The 7,054-nt window shown below is 43.5% G+C and overlaps 1 long non-coding RNA gene across 1 annotated transcript; it reads right to left on the reverse strand.

Annotated features, from left to right (window-relative positions):
- Positions 1 to 3,838: 3,838 nt before the first annotated feature.
- Positions 3,839 to 6,171, reverse strand: LOC133061455 (uncharacterized). Its single transcript, XR_009693988.1, has 3 exons — positions 6,075 to 6,171; positions 4,911 to 4,950; positions 3,839 to 3,971 (listed from the first exon to the last, which is right to left on the reverse strand). It is a non-coding gene; the product is annotated as an uncharacterized LOC133061455 (long non-coding RNA).
- Positions 6,172 to 7,054: the final 883 nt, after the last annotated feature.

Genomic DNA, 7,054 nt, shown 5'->3' on the forward strand with positions numbered 1-7,054 from the left:
GCGATAGCTTCATCGTATTCAGGAACACTTCCCTTTGCTGGCCTTTGATGCTCAGAGAGCCGAGAACTCACATGTCTTTATTTCTTTTTTTTTCTTGAGACCGTAACATGTTTAGAAATCTAAATGAAACTCTATCTTAGACCCAGCCTTTCGGTTACAAGTGTCTTCCTCCTGCTCTTGCCTCCAGGCAGAGAAGCCACTTCTCAACCTTTTGTTTTCTTCAGAGAGAGGGAGTCTCCCCAGCCACCCATTGCAGGATTCCTGTTAACCTTTCATTAAGCCTGCTGACAGCTGGTTTCATTTCTTCATAACTTAGTTCAACACATTCCCGTTTCGATGGGTCCCACCTGGCTTCATTAAGGTTCCTGCCAGCTTCTCCACTAGCAGCTTCCTCCACAAATGCAAATAGACTCTGAGTAAATAACATGGGGACTGGGGAAGACTGAGCTATAAAGGGGTTGGCGCTGGACAACCATCATAACTCTCAGGTTGCCCTGGTGATCTGAGTCAACTAAAATCTAATTCAGACCAACTCCAGTCAATGCCTCAGTTTTAGATGTGTGAAGTCTTAAACAAGGGATGTCATGGTGAAGGACGGGGTAGTGGTTAGAGCATGGAGTCCTTCAGGCCTGGTTCCAGACCAGCTCTGTCACAGGCTAGGACTATGAGCAAATTCTTTCAGCTCTTTCTGTTTTTCTGTTTTCTGGAGAATAATAGACCTGTTTCACTGGGCGGATGTGAGGATCCAGTGACCTTGCCTTCATTTTTTAATTGGAGGATAATTGTTTTACAATGTTGTGTCGGTTTCTGCCACAGAACAAGGTGAATCAGCTGTAAGTATACATATGTCCCCTCTTGATTGTAAGGTTGTCACAGAGTAAGGGTTTATCTCCCTGTGTTATAGAGCAACTTCCCACTAGTTACCTGTTTTACACACGGTCATGTATATATTTCAATGTGGTAGAGACCCTGGAACACAGCAAATGCTTCTAAGGATGAGATGTTCTCTCTTTCACTTAGCCTAGAAAGGCCAAGGTCCAGGTTGCAGAATTAGGCTGCTCTAAATCCTCCAGGTCTGACTGTGGTCCTACTGTGGAAAAACAACTGTCAGAGCCCTGTCTCCACTAAAGTCTTTCCTTGTGGAAAGGGAAACATGACACTGGTTCCCGCCTATTGCATTTCCTATGTGGGCTTTGTCTCATTTAAAGTTTTAAGCTTCTGGAGGGAACAGATTCTCTCTTCTGGGCCACCCACACAGTGGATACTAGGGGGTTGTTTGTAGATGCTACCAATTCATCCTGATGGCCCAGAGAGGGAAAGAGGAGCCAGTACCCCAACCGCCTGCTCTGATCAAGGAGTCTCAATGTAAGAATTCTGGATGTTTTCATTCTTTATCCTGTAACTTCCACCCTCCACCACCTAGACCTTTGAATCTCACACTAGCTCCCTTGTCCCAGTTTGTGGCCATCCAGTTTGAAGATGTTATTTACTAAGTGTGGTGTGAGCGCCTGTAAGTGGACACACAACATTCCATGTCAGTCTAGGCCACTTCACTCTCACATCTTCATTCCTCCCTATCAGCTGCCCGGCCTCTGAGTCCCCCACTGCAGCCTGGGGCAGAGCCTAAGGGTGTTTCCTCTAAGTCCCCTTGAGTGGAAAATAGGAGACAGGAATCTCACATCTGCATTTGGAAGATTCCTCTGCCACAGCATGGAGGACAAATTGGAGAGGGAAAGGAGCGAAGCTGGTGAGTGTAGTTAGAAGCTACCCTAAGGCTCCAGCAGACAGTAATGCTCGCTTGACTGAGGGCTGATGACTCCACTGGGACCTTGGCCATTGGCTGCTGGAAATGAACACCCCACCCCCACCCCACCTCCGTGGCCATGCCAATCATCACTGGGCCCTGGTTACAGAAGAGTGTTTCCTTAAAATCTCTACCTTCCTGTTAGAAATTATATGCTGCCATAGTTCTCAAATTCTAAGGCACATCTTAACTTAAAACAAATTAAAACAGACTCTGGGCTCCTCTCAGGTTTCTGAGTCAGTAGGTGTGAGGTGGGGAGGAGAATGCGTGTGATTAACAGGTCTAGAAGATACTCAGGTTGCTGGTCTGAAGGACCCAGTTTCAGAACCCCAGAGTGAGAGCAATGGTTCTCGCCAACCACTTGGAGCATTAAAAATAAATAAATAAATAATAAAATCAGAGGCCCAGGTCACACATCCCAGATCAATTACCAAGAGACCTCCTAAAGTGTGGAACTCAGGAATCAACATAAAAATTCCCCAGATAATTGCAGTGTTCAGCTAGGGTTGCAAGCTACTACTAGAGGCTCCTGGAGGACATTATTATTTGTAAAATACTGTGATTATTCATCTCAGTGTTTCTGAATCTGATCAAGGATCAGAAACACACTTGGGAAAAGATAGTAGATGGCTCCTGGCAAAACACGAATACACTCCCTGAGCTGAGACATTAGGTTTTGGGGGTATGGTATTTGCTGTGATCTTTTCTAGCCAGACCCAAGTCAGTGGTGGTACTGGTTTTAGTTTTGGAAGGTGGGTAGGAGCTGAGGATGGGATGTCTCATTAACCCACAAAATATTAAAACCTGACCATCTGTACAAGGTCATCTAGTCCCATCCCATTTTCCAGATGGGGACACTAAGGCCCTGTACCTGATTCTAGATCCATAGCCCCAGCCACCCATCCCCAGTTTTCTAAATCTGAATTTAGCCTGCTGGTCATTAAGTTATTTTAACTTAACATAGAGGGGAAAGCCGAGCCAAATAAAGAAGCAACCTGTGTGCTGCTAATTATTTCCTTCCTTCCTTCCTTATTAGGCCATCCCTGCCACTCATCTTGGCACCAGGTGACGAGGCAGAAGGCTGGCTGCCCTGGGCAGGTGGTTCTCCAAGTGCTTGGGTGGGAGGGGGTGCTTTTACTAACCGCTCTGTTTGTGTGAACTAACAGTGGAGGGATCTAGAGGCTGTAGTGGTCAAGTGATAAGACTGGTACGTTTTCCCTCTCTTAAAGTAATGTCAAGAGAGTCAAAATATAAAGCATGGCTACCTGGAAAGACTGTGCACCTATTTCACGAGTAGCTACCGCTCCAAACATACCAGGAAGTATTTTCAGCAAATTCCTTTCAACCCCAGATGACTTTCCACATTTCTTCCCAGCCAGAGGCCTCTCACTGAGGTATACATTCTTTCCATTCAGTCAATGACTACTTGTTTTAACCTCTCTCCATGGCTCCTCATGCTACTGGCTCTGAAAGTGTTTAAATAAACCTATTCTTATTGAGGAGCCATTCCCATGGACTATATACTTACAGAAACTGATCTGGACTGCCTCAGTCACATCATCCAGGGACTGGCCCTGTTTGAACATCCACGTTATTCACCTTCCCTTACTCTGATCAACTCTTGCCTGTTTCCAAAATTAAATTTCCCAAGCAAGAATTAAGATGTGACACCATGGTCATCTTTAAAGATACATAATTGTGAATGGAAAATAATAGAAATCTGGGCCTTTTAGAGGTAAGTCAAAATGATGGTGTGATTCCGGGGACTTTGTCTTAAATGTTTCTAAGTCTCAGAAGTGCCCTGAGATTGAATGAACTTCCTTAGGTGCAATAGTGAGTTCACCGTCACTGAAGGCATTCAAGTGGACTTGTGACACTGTATGTCTACATGTCACTACTACAGCAGTGACACTACCGAGGTGAAGCCATGAGACAGAGAAAGTGTGGTCTCTAAACCAACTTCCCCTTGTGAACCAAAAGCAGGACGGATCAGTGACACCAGGGCGATAGATGGATGCAAAAAAAATTCTAAGACTTATTTTGATGATTCACGTGTCATTACCCACATCGTCAGTCCTAAGAAAAAGGGGCACATCATAGTGTGAAAAGACCATCTTCATCCTCTCTTCCATTGAGGACCTCTTTACCTTCTCCAACTTCATCTAGCCTGTAAAGAGAGAAGAGAGCCTGCTGGTGAAACCACCAAGACCGGCAACCAGTGGATGCTGCTAAATTACAAAATGACTAACCAAGGGCTGTTTGAGTCAAAATGGCTCAGAGTCCATCCAGTCCAAGCCTCTTCTTTCACAGATGGCAAAACTGAGGCCACAGGCGATAAAAAGCTTTTTGCCTATCTATTATAATAAGGAGATTTAAAGTTCTTGTGTTAGCAAAACATAAAATCATTATCTAAATGTGTTTGTTTACCAGGAGGATCTCCAAGTATGACTTTGAAAAGTTAGCTTGCTAACCCTCAATTTCCCTACTTATTAATATTTACTTATTTATAGATATTGCAATATTGATGCAATTATTAAGAGAAAGGAAGTTCTTAATAACAGTTTACACAAAATCCTTTCATTTCTTTTCCATAAAAGCTATGTAACAGGACAGATATGTAAAATCACTTTCCAGAGACTCTTCAAACTGTTTTTTTTTAAAAGACAAAGCAAAAAACTAGTCCTGTAGCCTAATTTGGTAGAGGAATTAAATCCCAGGAATGAAACTGTTTATGGTTTTTTCATTTTCCGTGTTGCCAATGCTCCTTCAATGAACTCCGGTTTAACAATGACCTTTTGAAGTGAGTCACCCAGAGTTGAGCAAATAATGGGGAGAATGGCATATCACTTTCCTTCTTTTGTGTGTCATACTTCTGTTAATGCAAGCTGCTAATATATTTGCATATTGGACAAACACCACAGTGTTATCCAAGGCAGAGGTTAATGTAAGCTGAATCCCCACAACTGTTTTACCTCTAAGGCCATATCTCTCCAACTCTATATTTAATCGGAATGCAAGCCCAAGGCGTTCAACCACTGAATAGTATCTGATCATTTGCAACAGCTTGTCCAGTCATCACAGCAATCAGCCATGCAAGATGAATTACCTGGTGTGTTTCGGGAAACAATTGGCTTTCCCGAATTTCCCTGAAAAGACAAGGCCGTGTTAGAAGCAGAGTAGCTGTACTTATGTGAACAAAATGCTGGGGAAGCACAGGGCAACCTTATGAAGAGCAGAGGTGGTCCGAAGGTGGAAACTTAGGAACTGGACTTGGCAGAGAAAGCCACTCCTTTCCCAGATCAGATGATTACTTCTTTTGGCCCCTCATTACTGCCCACCAATTACAAGATTGTCCCAACATTATAGACAACGGTTTTAAGTTCCTTATTTTTGGCCATGCAGCATGGCTTATGGGATCTTAGTTCCCCGACCAGGGTTTGAACCTGTGCACCCTGCATTGGAAGTTCAGAGTCTTAACCGCTGGATCATCAGGGAATTCCCTAAGCGGATTTATTCTCAAGTTACTTAAATTCAGTTACTCACTTGGTTTTTAAAACACTGCCTTAGGACATATACCCAGAATTTCCCAAACTGTAACATGACTTTGTATGACGGTTAATGGCAAATGTCCACCAAGCTCCAAATTTCCTTTCTGAATGTTCACTAGGGATAGGTGTAGAGACACATAAGTTTCACTACTGTTGCTCAAACAGGTTGAGATGATTATTGCTAGTCAGAGATCCTCACTTACTACTAGCTTCTATTATTACTACTAGCTTCTATTAATGACTATAGAGAAATTTTTTCCCCCATTTTTCCAGGACAATTTTATGTGCCTGTACTTTGCATGAAAATGATAAACCCTGATTCATGACTTCCTTAAGCGTTGCTTTAAAACTTTTTTTTTTTTTTGAAGATGGGAGAGGGTAGATAAAAGGTTGTGGACTAGCTGGAGAATCTAATGACAATCATGGACCCTACCCCCTGAAAAATACAGATGTGACCATTTCAAGGAGTTTACTGGTTCCCTGGAGTCTTCTCTCTGAGTCTTAGGTTAGGAAGTTTTACTTTAAGCGAACAAATACAAGACTAGGATGACTCACGGCAATGAGGGCAATGATAGATGAGGGCAATGATAGAAGTGGGACTCTAAGGAATGGGGCGGGAGAGAGCAGACAGGGGCAGTAAGTAAAATCCATCCACTCTCAGATCCTCCTGGAGTTTCCAAAGCTCTGAAAGGCTTCACACCACCTGGTCCTGCCCTCCTTACCTCGAAGAAAAAACGCCAGAAGCAGTGCCAACAGCACGAATCCCAGGGAGGGAGCAATGATCATGAGCAGCTCATTGTTGCTGGTCATTCTCATCTGGTGAGACACAGGGAGGTGCATTAGCCACTCACTTCCCAACATCATCCTCCTTGCTTGCCATCACCAGCACGCCTGCCAGTGGTGTCCCCCTCTCCCTGCAGCCCACCACATTTTGCCCAACGCATCTCAACAACAAAGCCAGCCTTACAAGTTAAACTTAAAAAAAAAATCTTGGAGTATCAGAAACATTTCACCCAGAGCCCCCCAATTTTCCTAACTCTTCAGCATCAGGCAGATTGCTGTGAGCTGTGCTCTCCACTGTCAAGTCACTTTGCTGGCCATCGCCTAAATCCTTTCAGTTCAACCTACCCTGTTCAGTTCTTCTCCTGGCTGACTTAGACTTCTAGAGGTAACCAGGTAAAAGAGAAAGTGGAACTCGATTTCAAATTTTCTGCAGCAGTGATTCCCAAAGTATAGCCAGTGGATCCCTCCATGAGATCAAAATGATTTTCAGGACACATTATTTGCTATTTTTACTGTCATTCTTTCATGAGACCCGCATTCCAGTTTTCCAGAGGTTGAGATTGTATGACCTGTGATGTGAAGGTGTTGAGGCTCTGATGATGTTATATGAAAGCACACATGAGATCCTCTATCCCTTACTGAGCCAGACATTAATAAGACTTGCAAAAATGAAACAATGCCAGTTTCCTAATATGTTTTTCATTCAGGAAAATGTAGGTTATTTGTGTTTGTTTTCTTGGCCACACCACATAGCATGTGGGATCTTAGTTCCCCAACCAAGGATCAAACTTACACCCCCTGCATTAGGAAGCACAGTGTCTTTATGCCTGGACCACCAGGGAAGTCCTGGGAAAAGTCCTTATTTTTCATAAAATATTATTTGCGTTAACATATTTGTTGTCCCTTTTAATGAGTTCAT

The sequence above is a fragment of the Dama dama genome, chromosome 9 (genome assembly GCF_033118175.1).
Source record: "Dama dama isolate Ldn47 chromosome 9, ASM3311817v1, whole genome shotgun sequence".
Classification (NCBI taxonomy): Eukaryota; Metazoa; Chordata; class Mammalia; order Artiodactyla; family Cervidae; genus Dama; species Dama dama.